Raw genomic sequence first — 25,374 nt, 5'->3', positions numbered from 1 at the left:
TAATAACAACATAATTCAACAATATTTCATAAACTCAAACACTTCATTCTTCTTCATGAGGCTGTCACAAATTTACACATACTCATCAATTGCCATTTTCACTTTTTAAGCTTCTAAATCATACCTTACACATGGAAATCAAGTACAATACAATTAAACATTTAAATCATCATTCAAACCACTATTTACATGCAAGAATAAGCTGTTCTTATTGAGGTTCCATGGCTGCCAAAATGTACATTTCCACTAATTCATCAAACTTTAAAAATTCTTCCACAAATCAACTACCCACAACCTTGGTTACACTTTTAATGAAACAAGAATTGAAAACACTCACTTACCACTTTTGAAGCTTGACCAAAACCTCACCAAACCTCCTTAAAATTACTACCAATATGCTGCCCAAGGTGTGTAGGCAAGGATTAATGAAGAAATTTGGGTGGAAATTGGCTTGATGATGATTGCATGAAGCTTCCTTCCATGGCTGGCTATGGAGTTTTCATGGAGAAGAAAAAATGAATTCGACAAAGTGAAATTAAAGAGATGAAGATGATGAAATATGGCTGTCCACTTTGTCTCTTATGCTTATATATGTCCCACTAAAATCCACTAATTTTAAAATAATAATAATTTAATTAAACTTTTAATTATCTCAAACTTTATTCCTTTAATTTCCCTTAATTACATTTCATTCCAATTTCATTTTTCATGAAATTTTCAAATTTTAATACCACTTTATTTTCATGTACATTTAGGTCAAAAGCCAACTCTGGATGTCAAATGATCAAAATGCCCCTCTTTGATTTATATTTTCGATTTTTCGGTAACACCGAGTTTTATCGTTTTCTCGATTTCTTATTTTCTTTGTACTAATTATTTAATTTTTCTTTGATATTTCTAATGATATTTATACTTCAATAGATGTTCATTTAAGTCCTAAAAATATTTTTCAAGGTTTCCCGTGGTCTAGGGCTAGTCAACGGTCCACGCCGCAACTTCCCGGTGTGGTCACCCATCGCTAGGGTTCTCGGCTCGTTTAACTTGGTTACATTTCATTGCTATTATTTTTCCTTTGTTTTTCTTGTATTTTCTTTTCTTGTATTTCATTATTTTATGTCTCCTCATCAATATTTAAGTGTAGTTCTAGGCATTCTAGCTGTCCGGACAGACACTGGTCACCGGAATAGTAGAACGCACTACCGGACATAGGGGTGTTACATATGTGTAGTGCCATGTGTCACCATCTCATTGTGCCACATGTCACCCTGTGAAATGGCCACAATGCCCCTGTGTCTTAATTTTGAGTTTTAAACCCAAAATAATTATTTTTCTTCTTCTAATCAATTTATATCAAATATAAATCAATTAATTAATCTTTATTAATTAATTTCTCATTAATTAAATTCATATTTAAACACTTTAAATATAAATTTAACTTATACTATTTATCCAATAACCTAGATTTGGTTTCAAGTCATGCTAGGGACTTTGCAATCTAATTGCAAACCAAACTTATTTAATTAATCAATTAAACTCTTTAATTAATTAATTAAATCATATTTAATTTGGTGATTACTTGTGTATGTGTGTGACTTACTAGGTTCATCACTAATTGGAAATGAGACATGATATCAACTCTTAATATCATCAGAACTCTTTCTTACCATAAATGATTTCTCTAAATCATTTTATGCACCTCATAGACCATGGTTAATACCTAGCATAGCATGCCATGGCCACCCAATCAGTAATAAGGTTTACCTTAAATGAACCTATAATCATATATTACCATGTACTAGAATCTCTCCGTTACAAAATCCTAATTCAAGCTGGAGTCATGGTTTATGTCAAACTCCATTTGCTATGAATATTATGTTCTCTTTTAATTCTAGTTCTTAATTAAAAAGATTTTCTCATCAGAAACTCTTTTCTGATTAAATCTATCTGTCCTGGCCAGGAACTTGAAACATCAAGAATAATTAAATGAACATAGGATTTTATCCCTATTTACTTAGAGGAACAGATTCCATCTTGATCAACACCTACCTCCATATATAACTAGTAGGAGCCAACACATGCCCATATACCCATACACAGTACAAGTATGAAAGCAGTATCAAACTCAAACCACCTATATACAAGATAACTATAATATCTCAGGTTTAAAGATTATATGCACTGATATGATTTATGACAATGCATTGACAAGAGTAAACTCCAAGTGCTTGTTATAGGTGTCACTGGTTTCGCCTACTTATCATGTATAAGTGCCTATCATGTTTGTCATATGGCATGAGACTCACCATTCCATTTTATTTATATCTCATATAAATAACTTGGGGACAAACATGAATACAATCTTTCTGGATAAGTCATGTCCTTATTATGAAGTATCCTCGATTGTGAACCTATTTATGATACTTTGTACTAGAAATACTGTCACTCATATTCTTAACAACTTAAGAATAGAATTTCTAACAAAATATCAATGGACCTTTTCTAGTACACATAAATATATTATGTAAACGGAAAAGTGGAAATGCCTTTTATTAATAAAAACATGTACAAGATACATACTAAATGATATGCTCTAGGGCATACTACTAACAACACTCAGTACTGAAACACCCTATCTTATCTTACTTTATTCCTTTAAAAGCTTTGAACTCGTTATATTTTGAAATAAATTCTAGTCTAAGGAGAAATTGACGGAGTTTTCCCTATTTTATTAACATTTGGCATATTTCACTATTCACCTGTTTGAAAATTTCAATAATAATTTCATCCACATACATCATTATCATCTCAGTATTTTGAATATCATTTATGTATTTCAATTCCATACTCATTTCCATACAAATCTATTCAAGCTAAATTCAGATATGAAAATTTTTAAATTTCATTAAAACACATGATTCACACACTAATTACATAAATTCATAATTTACATGATATACAAATTAATTACATATGAACTAGCCAATTTATTAATTTACATCACGTAAATATTAATTACAAATTCCTAGTTTACTTTACAACATACAAAATATTTATAACATAAAAAATACGTAATATGACCTATATGGGCCCTATCTACATGCATTACTGAGGAGGTGACAACCTAGGACACTTTGCAGATTCGGACTCTAAAATCTCATTCTAATGTCCACCAGGCTTTATTTTTAGTACCTGAGCGAGGAAACAATCCATCGCGCTAAGCATTTATGCTTAATGGTGCAATAATATAACAAAGAAATAATATACAAATAAATATAGAAATAAAACATAATTTGGGTCATCCGGAATTAATTTAATCTCATACAAAATTTCTAATATTAACTATCTTTTATCCTAATTTGTTTATTTCTCATTGGAGGTGCTTAGTTCATAAATTTACAATAATAATATACAATATAAAAATGATCTAAAAATATTAAATTTATGCTTATATTATTATGTAAGACACATTTATAATGTTTATTTAATTTATAATTCTTTTACTAATCTTTTTAACACTTCCTCAATATTTTCTAGGTTGTCTTAGATCATTTCATAGTGATTAAAATTCTTAGTGTTATTTCAAAATAGATAAATTTTAATATTAATCTAGTTCATTTCAGGTGTTTCTAATAAATAATTTCTTAGAACTAATCTAATTTATTTCAGGTCATTCTAACTCGTTTATTTAATTTCTAACATTTTTAATTTCTAATATTCTTAATTTATTTTATTGCTCAAATAACCTATGACAGGCTAACTAAACTGGATAAGCGGGTCACTGGGCACTGGACACCGTGGTGTCTCGGGCCGTCATACCATGGGACGTGATGTAACACCCTCATTTTCGTAGTTCGTACGTCCTACTGTTTCGACAGCTAATGTCTGCCCCCGAAAGTCGGAATGTCTGGAACTACACTCCAATGATAGTAAACAAGCATAAAATAATGAAATATGTGATGAGAAAAATTAAGTAAAAATAAAAGAGAGAAAATGAAACTAAGTTAAACGAGCCGGTATCGAAGCGATGGGTGACCGCACCGAGAAGTTACAGCAATGACCGTTGACTAGCCCTGGACCGCGGAAAACTCGGGAAAATATTTCGGGACATAATTAAAGGTCTACTGAGGTGTAATTGACATTGAAAATGTCAAAGAAAAATTAATAAGTTAGTATAACAAAAAACAAAAATTAAAGAAATCGGCGGCACAAGGAGTTAATCGGTAGTATCGAAAAATCCGAAATATAAATCGAAGAGGAGCATTTTGGTCATTGACACCTAGAATGGACTTTTGACCTAAATTTCTATTAAAAATAAGTGGTATTAAGTTTTTGAAACTCCATGAAAAATGAAATTAAAAATGAAATGCAATTAAAAGAGAAATGGGGGATTAGTTTGCAAATATTGAAACCTTGGATTAAACTAATGTTTAATTATTATTAGTGGACAATTAGTGGACCTTAGTGGGGGTATAAATACCCATAAGTGGACAGCAATGACCACTTCAACATTCATTTTCTTCATTTTGCTCAACCATGGCCAAAACATATTCTCTCAAAATCTCCATAGAAGGTTTCAATGAAAGCTCTCAATCCACACCATTTTTCCACATAAAACCACAAGGTGCCTTCACAAGAACTTGTCCTTACCTCATGGGCAGCATGTAGGAAGCAAAAAGAAGAAGTTTTGGTGAGGTTTAGCAAGCTCCAAATAAAGGTTAGTGCTTAATCTTTTCATTTTCCTTCACTAATCCTTTTGTTGAGCTTCGGGTAAGTTGAATTACTAAGAAAAATTCAGGAAATGATTGAGTATTGGTGAACCTTAGTTTTGGCAGCCATGAAAATGCATGGTTAGTGACTTATTCTTATATTTAATGGATGGGAATTAAGGTTGATTAACTCAAATAGAAGTTGTAGTAAGTTAATATCCAAGTATGTGTATGTTAGTGCTTGAATTAAGGGTTTAATAGTGGGACTTTGATGCTTTAGTAAACTGCCATGTTGGGCAACCTTAAATATCATGAATTTGTGTGTGAGTTTATGAAATTTATCAATGAAATATGATGGTGTTGAATGCTGGGTAGTTTGTGTAATTGCCATTGAAGTGTATGTGTAAAATAAGTGTTGATGTACATTGAATTTGGGTGGATGTGAATGTCGAACTCTAATGGTGAATTGTGTGCATTGAGCACTTGAGTGTTCTACCCAATATGCTTGCTGGAATTGTGTTTAGTATTTATAGAAGTGCTATGAATAAATAATGAAGTCATGAGGAGGAGGAGGAATGTCAAATTGGAAGTGTAATTGTCTTGTGCAGGTTGTGTGTTGTTGGCAGTACCTAAATTAGATTATAAGTGCAAAATTGTGAACCCAATTGGTATGAGGCCAATGGGGGGTAAAACTAGACACCAAATAGTCCAACTTTCATGTAGAAATGTTGCCAAAATTCTGCCTAGAAACTAACCTTAAAAATGACCAAATCCAGAATGGCAACCTTGCAAACCCAGATTTTTGACCATATAAACAGTAGTCATTAGGATAACCATAACTTACTCAAAACAGGTCCAATTGACCTGAAATTTTTACCATAGATAGCTTAGTCATAGAGCTACAATTCCTATGAAGACACTAAAGCCCAGAAATGGCCAGAACTAAGTCAAATAGCTTACAAAATTTCGGGTACCAAAACTGCCAGAACTAAAAGTGATCTAAAATTGACCAAATTTTGCACTAAAGGTGCAATCTGTCCAGCTTTAGTAAATTGACCATATCTTAGTCTATACAACTTAGAATGACATGAAATTTTTCCCCAAGTGCAATAAGCATAGAGCTATAATTTTACTTCTTTGACCAGAAGTTAAAAACCAAGAGATATAGGACTTTAAGCTAAACTAATTTAGCACACAAAAATTGAGAACTTGATATTTACATACAATGATGCTTGAAATAATTTGGCAATGAATGCCAACTTGTAAAAATGGTAAATTGCACTATATTGGTAGCATATTGAAATGCAAAATGTGACATATTGTTAACATTAAACCTAATTCACCTAGAGTGCATCAAGGGTCAACATTATAGGTTGACTAAGGAAAACAATAGAATTAAATAAATTAATTATTGAACCTTATTGACAGAGACAATTTAAATGAGTACTGAAACACTTCAAATTGTGTGTTTTAGTTAGCAAAGACTCAGGGAAAGGGAAGGAAACACTGAGTCAGGGCTAAGAGGTTACTCTTTAGAGGTTTGTGCACAACTAGTTTTTAATTGATTTTGTTTTAAATATTTTATAAGATTAAATGAAGTTATTTTCCTTATGTATTATGTTTATCAAGTATTGGATTTAATTCAATGATTACTGAAATTATTATAGTATGTATGAATTTAGCTTTGTGAAATGGTATTTCAACGATTATTGAGCATTGTTGTGGATTGAATAAATTAGTTTTGGAAAATTGTGATAGAATATGTTTTGAATTGTGATGGGCAATTTGCATGGAAAAATGCAAACTTATGTTTTGAATTGTGATGAGTATAAAAATTATTGGATATTGGAATTGACTTTGAATCGAATTGTGTTGTGATTTATGCTCACAAAAAGGACAAAGAGATTATGATATTGTTTTGTATCTCACTATAGATGCATGACTAGGTTATTACCCATCTCTCTCATTTGTTGAGAAGACAATGGAGTTAGCTTTATTTTGATTACCATGGTACGTGCACAAGCTTAGATTCTCCTCTTATTAGAGGTTAGATCTAAGTTTTTTTGTTATGGCCCTTTCGAAAGTTTCATTATTGTGGTGTGTACTGTGCACGATGATTCGACCTCCCTGACTATAGGGAGTTAGAATCCGATTCGACCTCCCCAACCATAGAGAGTTAGAATCACCCCGAATATGGCCCTTTCGGATTAGTCTTGCATAGTTAGTGAGATAAAGAATGGTTTTTGAATAGTAAAGAATTGTGATTTCAATTATGATTTATGTATAATTGATTTTGTTAGAATTACCTTAAATGTTTAGTTGTGATTTGATAAATTGAATTTCGAGATCAAAGTCATTTTAGACAAATGATTTATATTATTGGCAATGAATATTTTGATTTTTGGAATTTGATGAGTATCCAGATTTCCAAATTATTTACTGTAATTTTGCTAAGGTATATTGTACTATGTTTTAAGTTATAGTTGTGCACCACTGAGTTCACCACTCAACGATAGCTTTGTATGCTATCGCAGATGAAAGTAAGGATAGAGCAACTGGGTGAGAATTCTTGTAGCCACGCCTTGAAGACACATTCAGATCAGCTCCAGGTATATCATAGGTATACCCATGTACATAAGTTTGACGTATGCATGTAATAATATATATGTAAATTATTTGAGCAGTTGTATAAAAACTCTTGTAAAATATTTTGGTATGTAATTAAATGCAAATTATTGTAATGTAAATTTGAGATTTCATTTACCTATATAGTTTTGTAGCATTAATTTTTGAGTCTTATAATTAATGAAATGTTTCTTTTATAATGAGATTGGTTTGAAAATGAATTGATTTGATTATTAAGATTTGAATTGTGAGATGAAATGAAGTTTATTAGAGTTGTATTGATGTTCCGTATTTCACGTGTCACATCCTACTCCTCCGTAAGATGTAACATGATCCCACAGTACACCTAACGAATTACCGTACTTCACCTACCGGTAACCCATTAAATATACTACAAGGGATTTTAAATCAATTTTCGTGAAATTTAAATCATCGATTAAAATCTGGTGTTATAAAAATTTTTCAAATTTTCGGCAGAGTGCCTACTGTATTTTGAGAAAACAGTTCTTCAAACCTGAAAAAAAAAACACTCCCAGTATGGTAACTAGACAAAATAAGGAACAACTTTCATGTTGATCATTTTGCCAAATTCCCACTGCAAAAATGACTAATGGAACAGTAAACACAAAGCTTGAAAACAGAAAATTCTATCCAATTAACATTAAGCTTAGAAATGGTATTGGTAACCAATACCAACAAATTTTGTGACACCCCTTACCCGTCTACAGTATATCCGAGTAAGATATGTCACACGGTGTACCGGAACACTCTATTTTATCTCAATCATTTTTATATTTCCTTAATTTATTTTTATCATAGTTTTGAATATAATTTATGAAATATAATTCATTTAAGTTATTTATTGAAATTATAATTTATTTGAGGTTCCGAAAATTTTATAGAAAATCCGGCAGAGTACCAGCTAAAAATGGAGAAAACAGTTCTTCGGAACCTATGAAAAACACTTCCAATAATCATATCCAATCATTCTCAAAGTCCAATATCAAAATCTCAATATTTTTCAACAACATTTCCATTTCTCAATCATTCATTTCTCATGATACTCATATATAAGCAATAAATAAATACTCAAATTTTCCATTCATAACCACAATTTTCACTATTTACATTAACATCAAAATACATTATATAAGACTCAATTGCACAAGAGAAAATAAAAGTTAGTTACAAAATACCAAAATGAAACCTAGTGTCCTACCAATGCACTGAAGATGGTGAGGTGACATGGACACTATGCAGAGCTGCAAGAGGTCTCACCCAGTCTGTGGTCTACTGGGCTCTCGATCAGTATCTCCAGAACCTATGCGTGGCAAAAGCAACGCGCTAAGCAATAATGCTTAGTGGTGCTAATAATAAAATAAAAAGAAATAACAGAAAATAAATATGTAGTGAATGTATTGATGTCTCATTGTAAATAAATTTTCGTTGAGTATTTGTAGTCATACTTATTTTGTACTGGTTATATTCATTATTTCATTAAATTTATCCACTTTCATTTTTGGTTACCCAAGTAACCTATACCGACGCATCGGATGGATAAACGGAAAAGCGCACCGGTATCAAGTACATCGCCGTCACACCATCGGTCACATATGTGTCTCGGTGTGCAGGCAAATGTAATAATAAGTCAGAATAACATTAGGCACAAGGCCAAGTCTCAACACAATGTCAGAATGGCTAAAAGCCATGAAATCACAGAATGGCATAATGCCATGTGCAGTACTGCTAACCGAACCCTATTGGCATGCCAAACTATCCAAACCAATCTTGTTAGGTATACTAGGGCATTTGATACTTTTGAATTTTGTAATTTTTGAATTTTAAGCTTTGGTGTTACTATTCAATTCATTAGTCAACAAAAATGTTGACTTTTGCATAGAAAATAGGTAAATTGGTTTTAACACTCCCAACATACCACATTATGCATTCAAAACTTGTTGGCATTAATCACCAATACCATTTCTAAGCTTAAAACTAATGGAGCAGAATTTTCAGTTTTTATACCCTAAATTTATTGTTACATTAGTTACTGTTGCAGTGGGAATTTGAGAAAATGATAAACATGAAAGTTGTTCCTTATTTTGTCTAGTTGAATTTCTTTATTTGAATCACTCCATTTGGAGTTTTGTAGCTCAAGTTATGGTCTAAAAACCACAACTGGCCGGATTGAAAAATTTCAAAACTGACCATATCTACAGTGCAGTGAACAGTAACTGAAACTGCCTTGTTGGATAGGTTCTGGTCATAATTTGGGGTAGGTTTCTTCATGAAAGTTGTTGGCCTATATCTTAGCTTGTTTCTATAAAAATTTCAGGTCAATTGGGCCATTCTACAATGAGTTATGGCCAAATGAACAATCACTGTTCATTTGGTCATTCTGCAGAACCTGGTGGCAGGACATCTGGATTGGGGCAAGTTTTTGGTCCACTTGATTTGGTCTTTTGGGCATGGTTTCTTCACCAAAATTGTGCCATTGTGTGTCTAGTTTCATGTCCAATTGGCCAAACACCAATTGAACCTACACAGCCCATGTTATGGCTGTCCAAACAGGCTGGACTCATAGCCACCCTGCTGGTTTCACTAGGCAGCATACCAAATCAGTTTGTAATGCTATAATTCACTCTAAGTTATGGTCAAATTACCTCAAATGGTCACTAATTGACCATTAAAATATTCATTCACCATTACATAAGCAAATTCCAAGTTTCTCTCCAAAACCCTAATTCCCCATATCAATTCACACCACACACCTTAGTTAAACACACTAATTCATTATATATATATATATATATATATATATATATATATATATATACACTTTAAACACCATCTCTAGTCCACTCTAAGCCCATCAAAACCATCAAAATCATCACCCCCAATAGGTTGCCGAAATTCACCATTTACCCTAGCATGTTTAATTTTCTTTAATTCCACAATTTCCTAGCCTAACTTAATGTTTTAACATGAATATCCAAAGGAAGAAGGAGAAAGATGGTACTAACCTTGTTGGAGCTAACTCCCAAACTTGTAAAAAAACTTTCTTTTCCTTCTTCTTTTTGCTGGTTAAAGAGAGTTTAAGGTGCAAGGAAGAGTTTTTGTGAAGTGATTAAGTGAGTTTATGGTGAAACTTAGTGGGGTGTGAAGCTTGATGAAGTTTTCTATGGTGCAATGGGTATGGAATTTGAGAGCTACGGGTGGGTTTTGTGAAGGTGATGGCTGCTGGATTTTTATGAGCTTTTGCTGTATTCTTATCCATATTTTATTAGTTAATTTAAGTGTTGATTAAATGTGATTGGTGGGTAACTGTTTAATGACATCATATGATGTCATAATTGGTATTTTCTTCCATTTTTTTTTCTTTTATTCTCTACTCATTTTCTATTTAATTTTTAGCAATATTTATTCATATTTCATGTTATAATAATTATTTACTTAACTGGACAAGTCGGCCAAATATCATCACTGAAGACGAAATGACCAAAATGCCCTCCGTTTGGCTTAACGGGTCAAAATTGTCTGTACCGATTGAAAATTTTTTCTAAATATTTTCTTAGCATTCTAATGCCATAGGAACCTCAATGACCCTTCTCTGGAGTCCCAAAAATTATTTTATGAATTTTTCCCTGGGTCTAGGGCTCCTAGTTGCGAGAACCGCAACTTCTCACTAGGTTATCCATCGCTTGGGCACCGGCTCATTTAACTTGGTTGTATTTTATTTCTAAAATTTTTACTAAATTTTTCTTATTAATATTTGAGTTAATTATGGTTCCTCACTTTAGTTTAAATATTTTTTCGAACGTTCTAGCTGTCCGGTCCAACACTGGTCACCGGAACAGTAGAATGTACGGAGTTGCTACAGGAAGGGTGTTACAACTCTTCTCCTCTAATTTAAATTTCGTCCTCGAAATTTACCTGATGCAAACAGTTGAGGGAACTGTTGCCTCATCGTCTCTTCACTTTCCCAAGTTGCCTCTTCGGTGTTGTGGTGCCTCCGAAGCACTTTCACCAGTGGAATCTGCTTATTCCTCAACTCTTTCACTTCCCGAGCCAGGATCTGTATGGGTTCTTCTTCATATGTCAAATCCGGTTGTACTTCAATTTCTTCCGTGGAGATGACATGTGAAGGATCTGAGCGATATCTTCTTAGCATAGATACGTGGAACACATTGTGGATCTTGTCCAGCTCTGGGGGTAAAGCTAGCTCAGAGGCTACCGGGTCCCACACGTTCAATGACTTCATATGGGCCAATAAACCTAGGGCTCAACTTACCTTTTCTTCCAAATCTCAGTACCTTCTTCCACGGTGACACCTTGAGGAACACTTTGTCGCCAACTGCATATTCTATTTCTTTTCTCTTCAGGTCGGCATAAGATTTCTGTCTATCTAAGGCAACCTTCAGATTGGCTTTGATTAGTTTTACTTTCTCCTCAGTCTGTTTCACCAGGTCTGGCCCTACTAGTTTGTCTTCACCCGATTCAGTCCAGCATACTGGAGTTCTACATTTCCTCCCATACAGTGCTTCATACGGGGCCATTTGGATGCTAGCTTGGTAGCTATTGTTGTATGCAAATTCTGCCAGTGGGAGGTATCTATCCCAGCTTCCCTCAAACTCAATGACACAACTCCTTAGCATATCCTCAAGGACCTGACATATATTTCACGTTATTATTATCATTTTAGTTCAATATTTGTATTAATTCAATTGGTTCAATTGTTTACCTGGATTACTCTTTCTGATTGCCCATCTGTCTGAGGATGGAAAGCTGTGCTGAAGTGGAGTTGTGTACCCAAGGACTCATGCAACTTCTTCTAAAATCTCGATGTAAACCTTGGGTCTCGATCAGATATGATGGAAAATGGAATTCCATGCAGTCTAACTATCTCACTAATATATAATTTTGCTAACTTATCCAGTGAGTAGTCAGTCCTAACTGGCAGAAAGTGTGCTGACTTTGTCAATCTATCCACTATCACCCATACTGCATCATGTTTCTTCTGGGTGAGAGGTAGACCACTTACAAAATCCATGGTGACCCGATCCCATTTCCATTCAGGTATGCGTATAGGCTGTAGCAAACATGATGGAACTTGATGTTCTGCCTTGACTTACTGACATGTCAAGCATTTAGTCACATAGTCAGCTATGTCCTTCTTCATACCAGGCCACCAATACTGAAGTTTTAGATCATGATACATTTTTGTACTTCCTGGGTGCATAGCATACACACTGGTGTGTGCCTCTTTTAGAATACTGGCCTTCAATTCCCCATATCTAGTACACACAGTCTTCCTTTGTAGTACAGACACCCATCTGTTTTCACTTCATAGTCAGTTTCTTTCCCTTCTAGGATTTTTCTCATAATAGCTTTTAGCTTCTCATCTACCTTCTGCCCATCTAAAATCTGCTGTAACAGGCATGGCCTCACTTGCAACTCAGCCAAAATAGCTCCATCTCGAACCAAAGATAGATGGGCATTCAATGATCTCAAAGCTGTGTTGGATTTTCTGCTCAAAGCATCAGCAACTACATTTGCCTTCCCAGGATGGTAGTCAATTACATAGTCATAGTCCTTCAGGAACTCAATCCATCGTCTTTGTCTAAGGTTGAGCTCCTTCTTGGTTGGCAAGTATTTCAGGCTTTTGTGGTCTGTGTAAATGTAGCACTTTTCACCATACAAGTAGTGCCTCCATATCTTCAGTGCGAAGATAATTGCTGCAAGCTCTAGATCATGGGTAGGGTAATTCTGTTCATGTGGCCTTAGCTGCCTGGAAGCATAAGCGACCACCTTCCCCTCTTGCATCAATACACACCCTAACCCATTATGAGAGGCATTACTGTAGACCACAAAGTCCTTTCCCGACATTGGCTGTGTTAACACTGGTGCCTCTGTCAACATAGCCTTCAACTTCTCAAAACTAGCCTGACACTTGTCATTCCAGTCAAATCTGACATTCTTGTGTAACAACTTGGTCATTGGAGCAGCTATTAACGAAAATCCCTTCACAAATCTCCTGTAATACCCAGCTAGCCCCAAGAAGCTTCTAACCTCAGTTGTATTTCTGGGAGGCTTCCATTCCATCACTGCTTCTATTTTCTTGGGATCCACCCTAATCCCATCAGCTGACACTATGTGTCCAAGGAATGCAATCTCATTCAACCAAAAGTCACACTTGGACAACTTAGCATACAGCTTCTTTTCTCTCAGGGTTTGTAGAACAATCCTCAAATGTTCATCATGTTCTTTCCTGGTCTTGGAATACACCAAAATATCATCAATAAAGACCACTACGAACCGATCTAAGTATGGATGGAAGATACGGTTCATAAGGTCCATGAATGCTGCTGGTGCATTCGTTAGGCCAAAGGGCATCACTAGGAATTCATAATGCCCATATCGGGTCCTGAATGCAGTCTTTGGCATATCTGCATCCTTCACCCTCAACTGATGATACCCTGATCTGAGATCAATTTTAGAAAATACTCCTGCTCCCTTCAACTAATCAAACAGATCATCAATTCTAGGCAACGGATACTTATTCTTCACTGTCACTTTATTCAACTACCGGTAATCAATGCATAACCTCAAAGTCCCATCTTTCTTCTTTACAAATAGTACTGGAGCTCCCCATGGTGACACACTGGGGCGTATGAACCCCTTATCAAGCAACTCTTGCAACTGAGTCTTCAACTCCCTCAATTCAGTGGGTGCCATCCTATAATGATCAATGGAAATGGGTGCTGTACTCGGCATTACCTCAATAGCAAACTCGACTTCCCTTTCTGGTGGCAAACCAGGCAATTCTTCAGGGAACACATCTGGGAAGTCTTTTACTGTGGGTATGTCACACAGATCTAGCTTAGCCTGCTTAGTATCCACCACATGTGCTAGGTAGGCTTCACAGCCTTTTCTCATCAGTTTTCTCGCAACTGTGGCTGAGATAACATTAGACAGGAAATCTATCCTTTCACCCACAACAGTGATCTCATTACCCTCAGAAGTTTACAGAGAAATTCTCTTCAATTTACAATCAACTATTGCCTGATGACGTGACAACCAGTCCATTTCCAAAATCACGTTAAACTCGTGGAAGGGCAACTCAATTAGATCTGCCGAGAATTCATACCCCTGAATCCTTAACGGGCAACCCTTGTACACTTTGTTCACCACTACACTGTGGCCCAACGGATTAGTGACCAGAATGTCTTGGTCACTCTCCCCTACTAGTATCCCCCTTTTTACGGGTAGGTTGATGCAAATGTATGAATGAGTGGATCCTGGATCCACCAATGCATGCACAGATGTAGTGTAGAGGGAGAACGTACCCCTGATGTCTGGGGCATCTCGCTCCTCTTGAGCTCTAATGGCATAGGCTCTGGCAGGTGGTCTGCTCTCAGCCTATCTGCTGGCTCAGATGCAGGACTCTGTGATGGTCCCACTGCCTCAGATTTGCCAGATTTCCTACCCCTTTGTGGTGTAGGAGCAGGTCTGTCTGCTTGTGTTGGAGCAGCTGTAGTAGTTCTGCGTGGACAGTTCCTCAGCTGATGCTCTGTCAACCCACACCTTAAGCAGGCACCAGTCACTCTCCAACACTCCCCCTTATGCCATTTCAGGCAATGTGGACATGCAGAAGATGCTGGGGCTGGTCCCCTGAACCCCATCCCTGGAGAGCTGCCCACTGATGGTGTGGGCTGACCTCTCCTAGGGGTAAACTATGGCCTGGGCCCCGAGGTGACCACGACCTTGTGGTTGACTGAACTCTGTGCGGTGGACCCTTGAACTTCTTCCCAAATGCGGGAGATGAACTGGTGACACAGGCCCCTCTTCTCTTGTCTCTCTTCGGTCCGCTTCACTTATTCTAACCTTTTCAACCTTTATTGCAGCTTCCACTAACTTGGTAAAGTCGGTGATTCCCAAGGCAATGATCATGATCTTTATATTGTCATTTAATCCCTCTTCAAATCTCTTACACCTTTCAGCTTCATTAGGGACTATCTCCCTTCCATAGCGGCTTAATCTGACAAATTCCTTTTCATACTCGGCCACTGTCACCTGTCTCTGCCTCAGATTAATGAACTCCCTTCTTCTCTCTTTCAGGTATACACTACCCACATATTTCTTCTTGAATTCGGAGAGGAAGAAGTCCCAAGTTATTACTTCTGGCTATACTTCACTGGACACCGTATCCCACCATTCATATGCATCATCTTGCAATAAAGATACAACAGCTTCTAGATTTTGCTCTGGAGTGCAGTGGAGTTGTTTTAAAACTCTGCCTGTTCTGTTTAACCAATTTTTGGCTGCAACAGAATCATCTTCTCTCTTGCCAAAGAAGTCCACTGCTCCAAATTTTCTTAGTCTTTCCAGGTGTTATTTCTGCTGTGGAGGTGGTGGTGGTGGTGGTGCTGGCATTACCCCAGCCATTTGTTTGAAGAATTCGGCCATTTGCTAGAACATGGCCTGTGGAGGCTGAGCAGGCTCTGCTTGAGCTGGCGGTCTCCCCTGCCCCCAGTCTCAGCTGCTGCAGGTGGAGCATGACTCTCCACTTCCTCTTCAACTGCTCTGTGTGATGTAGGGTCCATATCCTATTCAAAATAACAAAGACAAACAGATCTGCATTAGTGTCACCTTAACTCTTACAAATGCAATGCATGGTATGGACTCAATCTAGGCCCAGAAACGCCTAAACCGTGCTCTGATACCACTAAATGTGACACCCCTTGCCCGTCTACAGTATATCCGAGTAAGATATGTCACACGGTGTACCGGAACACTCTATTTTATCTCAATCATTTTTATACTTCCTTAATTTATTTTTATCATAGTTTTGAATATAATTTATGAAATATAATTCATTTAAGTTATTTATTGAAATTATAATTTATTTGAGGTTCCAAAAATTTTATAGAAAATCCGACAGAGTACCGGCTAAAAATGGAGAAAACAGTTCTTCAGAACCTGTGAAAAACACTTCCAATAATCATATCCAATCATTCTCAAACTCCAATATAGAAATCTCAATATTTTTCAACAACATTTCCATTTCTCAATCATTCATTTCTCATGATACTCATATATAAGCAATAAATAAATACTCAAATTTTCCATTCATAACCACAATTTTCACTATTTACATTAACATCAAAATACATTACATAAGACTCAATTACACAAGAGAAAATAAAAGTTAGTTACAAAATACCAAAATGAAACCTAGTGTCCTACCAATGCACTGAAGATGGTGAGGTGACACGGACACCATGCAGAGCTGCAAGAGGTCTCACCCAGTCTGTAGTCTACTGTGCTCTGGGTCAGTATCTCCAGAACCTACGCATGGCAAAAGCAACGCGCTAAGCAATAATGCTTAGTGGTGCCAATAATAAAATAAAAAGAAATAACAGAAAATAAATATGTAGTGAATGTATTGATGTCTCATTGTAAATAAATTTTCGTTGAGTATCTGTAGTCATACTTATTTTGTACTGGTTATATTCATTATTTCATTAAATTTATCCACTTTCATTTTTGGTTGCCCAAGTAACCTATCTTTGGGCATCGGATCGGATAAATGGGTAAACTGGCACTGGGTATCAAGTACCTCGGGCCGTCACACCATCGGTCACATATGTGTCTCCCGGTGTGCAACAGAACAGCTAATAAGCTGTAAATAACATTAGGCACAAGGCCAAGTCTCAGCACAATGTCAGAATGGCTAAAAGCCATGAAATCACAGAATGGCATAATGCAATGTGCAGTACTGCTAACTGAACCCTATTGGCATGCCAAACTATCCAAACCAATCTTGTTAGGTATACTATGGCATTTGATACTTTTGAATTTTGTAATTTTTGAATTTCAAGCTTTGGTGTTACTATTCACTTCATTAGTCAACAAAAATGTTGACTTTTGCATAGAAAATAGGTACATTGGTTTTAACACTCCCAACATACCACATTGTGCATTCAAAACTTGTTGGCATTAATCACCAATACCATTTCTAAGCTTAAAACTAATGGAGCAGAATTTTTAGTTTTTATACCCTAAATTTATTGTTCCATTAGTTACTGTTGCAGTGGGAATTTGAGAAAATGATAAACATGAAAGTTGTTCCTTATTTTGTCTAGTTGAATTTCTTTTTTAGAATCACTCCATTTGGAGTTTTGTAGCTCAAGTTATGGTCCAAAAACCACAACTGGCCGGATTGAAAAATTTCAGAACTGACCATATCTATAGTGCAGTGAACAGTGATTGAAACTGCCATGTTGGATAGGTTCTGATCATAATTTGGGGTGGGTTTCTTCATGAAAGTTGTTGGCCTATATCTTAACTTGTTGCTGTAAAAATTTCAGGTCAATTGGGCCATTCTACAATGAGTTATGGCCAAATGAACAATCACTGTTCATTTAGTCATTCTGCAGAACCTGGTGGCAGGACATCCGGATTGGGGCAAGTTTTTGGTCCACTTGCTTTGGTCTTTTGGGCATGGTTTCTCCACCAAAATTGTGCCATTATGTGTCCAGTTTCATGTCCAATTCGCCAAAATGGCTGTCCAAACAGGCTAGACTCACAACCACCCTGCTGGTTTCACTAGGCAGCATACCAAATCAGTTTGTAATGCTATAATTCACTCTAAGTTATGGTCAACTTACCTCAAATGGTCACTAATTGACCATTAAAATATTCATTCACCATTATATAAGCAAAGTCCAAGTTTCTCTCCAAAACCCTAATTCCCCATATCAATTTACACCACACACCTTAGTTAAACACACTAATTCATTATATATATATATATATATATATATATATATATATATATATACTTTAAACACCATCTCTAGTCCACTCTAAGCCCATCAAAACCATCAAAATCATCACCCCCAATAGGCTGCCGAAATTCACCATTTACCCTAGCATGTTTAATTTTCTTCAATTCCACAATTTCCTAGCCTAACTTAATGTTTTAACATGAATATCCAAAGGAAGAAGGAGAAAGATGGCACTAACCTTGTTGGAGCTAACTCCCAAACTTGTAAAAAAACTTTCTATTCCTTCTTCTTTTTGCTGGTTAGAGAGAGTTTAAGGTGCAAGGAAGAGTTTTTGTGAAGTGATTAAGTGAGTTTATGGTGAAACTTAGTGGGGTGTGAAGCTTGATGAAGTTTTCTATGGTGGAATGGGTGTGGAATTTGAGAGCTACGGGTGGGTTTTGTGAAGGTGATGGCTGCTGGATTTTTATGAGCTTTTGCTGTATTCTTATCCATATTTTATTAGTTAATTTAAGTGTTGATTAAATGTGATTGGTGGGTAACTGTTTAATGACATCATATGATGTCATAATTGGTATTTTCTTCCATTTTTTTTCTTCTATTCTCTACTCATTTTCAATTTTATTTTTAGCAATATTTATTCATATTTTATGTTATAATAATTATTTACTTAACTGGACAAGTCGGCCAAAAATCATCTCTGAAGACGAAATGACCAAAATGCCCTCCGTTTGGCTTAACGAGTCAAAATTGTCTGTACCGATTGAAAAATTTTTCTAAATATTTTCTTGGCATTCTAATGCCATAGGAACCTCAATGACCCTACTCTGGAGTCCCAAAAATTATTTTATGAATTTTTCCCCGGGTCTAGGGCTCCTAGTTGCGAGAACCGCAACTTCTCACTAGGTTATCCATCCCTTGGGCACCGGCTCATTTAACTTAGTTGTATTTTATTTCTAAAATTTTTACTAAATTTTTCTTATTAATATTTGAGTTAATTATGGTTCTTCACTTTAATTTAAATATTTTTCCGAACGTTCTAGCTATCCGGTCCAACACTGGTCACAGGAACAGTAGAATGTACGGAGTTGCTACAGGGAGGGTGTTACAAATTTAGAATGCAAAATGTGGTATGTTGGGAGTATTAGAATCAATGTACCTATTGTCTATGCAAAAGTCAACATTTTAGTTGACTAATGAAATGAATAGTAACACTAAAACTTGAATTTCAAGAATTGTGAAACTTAAAAGTGTAATATGCCATAGTATACCTAGCAAGATTGATTTGGATAGGTTGGCATGCCAATAGGGTTCTGTTAGCAGTACTGCATATGGCTTCACGCCATTCTGTGTTTCATGGCCTTCCATGCCATTCTGTGATAAAATAGCCTTTGGCTATGTTGATTGAGATAGTATACTTGGGTTTTATCCCCGATAATTATTACAGCTTATTAGCTGTTCTGTTGCACACCGGGAGACACAATGTGACCGATTGTGTGATGGTCCGAGGTACTTAGTACCCAGTGCCAATTTACCCGTTTATCTAGTCCAATCAACTAATATAGGTTACTCGGGCAATAATAATAAATTTTACCAAATTTTAATCGAATAATACTGCAGTAAATATCAGGAATTAAGTCTACAAAAAATGTAAACACACAGTCTGCATATTTATTTTATTTTAGTTATTTTATTTTATTTTATTTTATATTGTCACCACTAAGCAGAATTGCTTAGAGCGTTGCTTTTGCCACGCACAGGTACTGGAGACATAGCTGGGGAGCCCAGCAGACATCAGACCGGGTAAACTATCAGAGCTGCATCCAGAGTCCAGAGTCACCTCACATCTGCAGTGCACATGGTAGCATTTTGGGTAGCATTTTGTATTTTGCATTTTGTATTAGTTTTGGATTGTAACTATAAAATCTTAAAATTATTTGATAATGTAAATATGTGAAATTTCATGTTATTGAAATTTTCTGTATATTATGTTGAAAAAATGAAATGTTGAGAAATATTTATGAATGTGCTTCCAGTGATGATGTGAACAGAAAAGAAAAATTTCTGAAAATAGTATTGAGATTTTGAGATTGAGTTGAGATATGTGTGTATAATGGAGTTTGGATTGGAAATTATATTGGAAGTGTTTTTAACAGATTCAGAAGAACTGTTTTTCCAATTTACAGCCGGCACTCTGCCGGATTTTCTATAAAATTTGCAGAAAAATTCAGATTTATCAAAAATTATAAATAAATGAATTAAAAGGGATAAATGGTAATGGAAATATGAATTGGTGCTTCGGCACACTGAGTGGCATATCTTGCTCGGCTACACTGTAGACGGGTAAGGGGTGTCACATTTCTTCAATTTTCTACTTTATTTTTCTGCAAGCCATAAATATGAGTGGCTAAGTTCTTAATTCAGTTCAAGGGATTCAAGTTCCTTTGCATGATTTGTGAGATTAGGTTCTTAATTTAATTTATGTCTTTTGAATATCTATTATTTTCAGATTTCATTGTCTTGATCTATTGAATGATTTGCTAAAAAGGCTTATTAGTTAATTGTTTAATGTGATCAATTGCTAGTTCATCTTCATAATCCGTAATTGTTGTGTAAGATTGAACATGAGTAGTAATTAGGTTTTATTGATTATGATCCTAGTTTTCGATAATAACCTAAGGAAACAATAAGGTCAATTAAATGATTTATACTTCATAAATTATTGTTTAGCTTAACTACTTCCTATTCTTAAAGTAGTTATTAATTTGATGAGGATTGCTTAATACCAATTCAGTTAATAATTATAGTCAACAAGAGTGCTGGGCTCGAATTGATGAGTGTAGGGAAGTTAGGGATTTTACCTCATTGTTTGGTAAATCTACATTAAGTATTCAATAAGAGATAATTGTATTTCTTTTGTCTATGATCAAATCAATGCATTGGAATGCGAATTACCTTGGACTGAAGTTTGTTTAATTTGAGAGTTTCATATTTAATTTTAAATCTTAATTTTTTTATTTTTGATTTCTTCTTTAGATTGTGAATTAGCGCCCCCCCCCCCCCCCCAACCTTTGTTTCTTTTTCCATTACACAAGTGCACAAAATTTAATAGTTTAGTCTCTAGGGTTTGACTTGGATTTACCACTTACTATAAAAAATATTACATAACTGGTAATTTCATTTAATTTAATTTCTAGTGGATTCGATAGCCATTAAGAATTTTAAATTCCCCCACACTTATTCTATGCTTGTCCTCAAGCATGACTTAAACTCTCAATCAACTCTACTTAGAAGTTCACTTAACTTCATCCTATCACAACATTCTCTAACAAAAGATTAAAGGTTTGAAAGAAGAGGCAAGTAAGGTAATAACCATCACAACAAATTCCATCAACACTATACCAATATATCAACAATTCTTTAACACAAAACAAAAGGCTTGAAATCAATTAAGCTCACACAATTAAAGTTCCAAAAAATTTTAAATCAATACATACCAAAACACAAGGCTAATTTATCAAGGCATAACAATTATAGCTCTTTGCAAATTTTAGGGGAGATAGAAATGGGCGTCTTTTTTTATTTTGAAATTGGTACTTCTCTCTCATGACAGTTACTTTTTTTTTCTTTATTTTAATCGTCACCTTCAGAAAAGTACCTTGCTCATATCCTAGCTAGCTTTTGACCTGAGAATCGACCTGGGGTTTATGAAGACCCCTGGTTACTTTGCTTACCTAAATAGCGGAGCAATTTTAAAGTTTAGCCTTTTATTTCCCCTAATTTATGCATCTACATATTATAAAGTTCCCTGATAGATTAAACAAAGTTCTGAAGTATGCATGACACTAGTTTAAAGCACACATAACTAATCATTTCACCATTAAATCAAGCTTAAATGTTTTATGCAGGACAAAAAATTGCTCTATGGTATGGAGAAGAGGGAAAATCCATCATTAAGGTTATTATTACCTTGCCTAAAATCTCAAAAATTCAACCTAAAGTAGAAAAGTCATTTCAAGGACAAAACACTTCTCTCCGAGAGTTAATATAGAATCATGAATCAAGCTTATGAGAATGATTTTTTTTTTTCAAAAATTACAGCAACAAATTTCTCCTCCCCCACACTTAAAACTTACATTGTCCCCAATGTAAAGCGCAAATGCAAAAGAAAAGGAAAAAAAAAAAAACACTAGAAAATAAAATAAGATAAGGGAAAGAAAACAAAGCTAATTGTGGCTAACAAGCCACCAATGGGTTGCCTCCCAAGAAGTGCTTTTGTTTATCGTCGTTAGCTCGATATGGCAAAGCTCCTTAATCCACTGAATGCTCCTGAAATCCCTCATAAAATGGCTTGAGTTCATAATCGTTGACCTTGAACACTTTGTTAGTTCCTAAACTTTGAATTTCAACTACACCATAAGGAAACACATTAGTAACAACAAAGGGTCCAATCCAACGAGAACGCAACTTACTAGGCATCAGCTTCAATCTGGAATTATATAATAAAACTTTTTGCCCAATCACAAACTGCTTCCTTAGTTTGTCATCGAATGCCTTTGTCTTTTCTTTATAGATCCTAGAATTCTCATAAGCTTTAAGGCGAATTTCCTCTAATTCATGCAATTGTGATTTTCTTTCTAACTCATTCTCCATGCTTAACTCAAAAACATCCTGCACAAATGTATTAATAGCATCAATAGAAAAGACAGAATGATTATCAGTAGGATATTTCATGGTATCAAAGATATTAAATTTGACAGTCTCTCCATCAAACTCCAAAGTTAAGGTACCATCATCCACATCAATTTTTGTCTTGGCAGTTTTTAGGAAAGGTCTCCTAAACAAAATCAAAGCTGACTTTAATGTGGGAACACTATCCTCCATATCTAGAATGTAAAAATCTATAGAAAAAATCAATTCTCTAGCCTGCACCATTACGTCCTCAACTACTCCCAATGGGTAAGCATTAAAATGATCAGCTAACTGAATAATGACACTAGTTTCTTTCAAAGGACCCAAATTCAAAGTTTGCAAAACTTAATATAACATGACATTAATAGATGCTCCTAAATCTGCCATTACACCTTCAAATCTTAAATCACCTATTTTGTAGGGAATAGAAAATGAACCTGGATCCTTACACCTAGGGAGTAATTTTCGCTGAATTAATGCTGACACATTTTCCCCCACACTGATCTTCTCATTATTCCTCAACTTGCGCTTTGTAGTGCATAATTTCTTAACCTCCAGCTTCCTGAAAGTCTCCAAAATTTCTTTCTCCTGTTCTTCTTTCTTAGTCTTAGCCAACCTGCAGGGGAATGGAGGAAGAACAAAATTACTAACCTTATTCAGTTTAGGTTCAGTATTTACCTCAACTTCAGGAACTTCAGACTCTGTTGCTCCTTGCTTCTTCTTTTTCATTGACTCATGTGGAGTCTAGTTATCAACTTCTTTCCCACTCCGCAACAGTATAGCACTCGCATTTTCTCTAGGGTTCATGACTATTTGTGATGGAAGCCTTCCAAAACCTTAGGCTTCCAGCTTACTCACAGATGGAGCTAACTGACCAATCTGCCTCTCTATATTTTGAATGCTATTTCTAGTCTCCTGTTGAAACTGCTGTGTATTGTTAGCCAAAGCCTTAACAATTTCATCAAGTGACATACCTTGATTTGAGGGAGGCAGAGGTAGTAGATTCACTTGTCTCTGCTACTGGTATTGGTTTTGCACCAGTTGATTCCCATAACTCAAATTGGGATGATCTCGCCATCCTAGATTATAAGTACAAGAAAAGGGATCATACCTGCATTGTGGTTGTCCATAATTTCCTACTGCATTAACATGTTGCATTGATTCATCCTCTTGTAATGCAGGACACATGTCAGTAGCATGACCTAAACTTGAACAAATCCCACATACCTTAACAGTTTGCATTTTTCCTACAGCCAACCGCCTCACCATAGAAGTTAAATCAGAAATCTGTTTCTCAAGGTTAGATGTACTTACCTCATTAACCTTCTTAGGTGTGTGATCCATTCTCATACCAAACGGCTGAGAATTTACTACCATGTTAGCAATCAGCCTCCTTGCCTCTTCTAGTGTCTTGTCAACCAAAGCTCCTCCACTAGCAGCATCTATCATACTGTGGTCCATTGATAGAAATCCCTCATAAAAGTACTGAATCAAAAGCTGCTCACTTATTTGATGATAAGGACAGCTTGCACACAGTTTCTTAAATCGTTCCCAATACTCATACAAACTCTCTCCAATGTACTGCCGGATGCCACAAATTTCTTTTCTTATATTGGTAGCACGGGAAACAGGAAAATACTTCTCCAAAAATATCTGCTTCATCCTATTCCATGAGTTGATAGATCCAGAAGGAAGATAATACAACCAATCCTTAGCTACACCTTCCAAGGAGAAAGGGAAAGCTTGAAGCTTAATCTGGTCCTCGGAAACTTCTTGAGGTTTCATACTGGAACACACAAAATAAAATTCCTTCAAATGCTTATGTGGATCCTCACCTGCAAGACCATAAAACTTAGGCAAGAAATGGATTAGTCCAGATTTCAACTCAAAAGCAACATTTAAAGCAGGGTATTGAATACACAAAGGCTGTTGATTTAGATCAGAAGCAGCCAACTCTTTTAAAGTCCTAGAAGCCGTGGTTTCGTTTTCGAGATTTGAATCCAAATCCGAATCTGAGCTTAACCCCTTGGAGATTGGACTCCTTCATATGTACTCAGAATCTGCTTAGCCTGCTTAGCCAATTTTCTCAACTGTTTAGCTGTTTTTTCTACTTCTGGATCAAAGATCAACTCACCAAATTGAGAAGTTCTTGTCATAAACAAAAAGAAATCAAAGTAAAAACAGAAAAATACCTCAAAACCCAAGAAAACGATGCAATTTGGCCTTAAGAGGTTGGGGCCAAGGAATCCTATAGATTGATTGGTCTTGATCAGAACATCGTTTCCTTCAAAATAGGTATGGCTTTCCCTCCAAATTCAACCAAAAATCTGTCGATGAATAGTAACACCATAATTTTTTTCGAAAACCTGAAAACAGCAACAACTTACAAACAAAATTAATAACAGAATATCCTAAAACTAAAAATACAAAATCTAATAAATTTCAGTCCCCGACAACGACGCCAAAATTCTTGATGGCTATTGAATCCACCAAAAATTAAATTAACTAAAATTACCAGTTATGAAATGTTTTCTGTAGTAAGTGGTAAATCTAGGTCGAACCCT

At 35.5% G+C, this 25,374-nt stretch overlaps 1 non-coding gene across 1 annotated transcript; it reads left to right on the top strand.

The window, feature by feature from the left end:
* The first annotated feature begins 24,317 nt into the window (after positions 1-24,317).
* LOC131169963 (small nucleolar RNA R71) lies at positions 24,318-24,424 on the top strand. The gene has a single exon (XR_009140907.1). It is a non-coding gene; the product is annotated as a small nucleolar RNA R71 (small nucleolar RNA).
* The last annotated feature ends 950 nt before the right edge of the window (positions 24,425-25,374 follow it).

Source organism: Hevea brasiliensis, chromosome 10, assembly GCF_030052815.1.
Source record: "Hevea brasiliensis isolate MT/VB/25A 57/8 chromosome 10, ASM3005281v1, whole genome shotgun sequence".
Lineage (NCBI taxonomy): Eukaryota > Viridiplantae > Streptophyta > Magnoliopsida > Malpighiales > Euphorbiaceae > Hevea > Hevea brasiliensis.
Note: the sequence above shows the minus strand (reverse complement) of the source record. Positions and strands in the feature narration are given on the sequence as shown.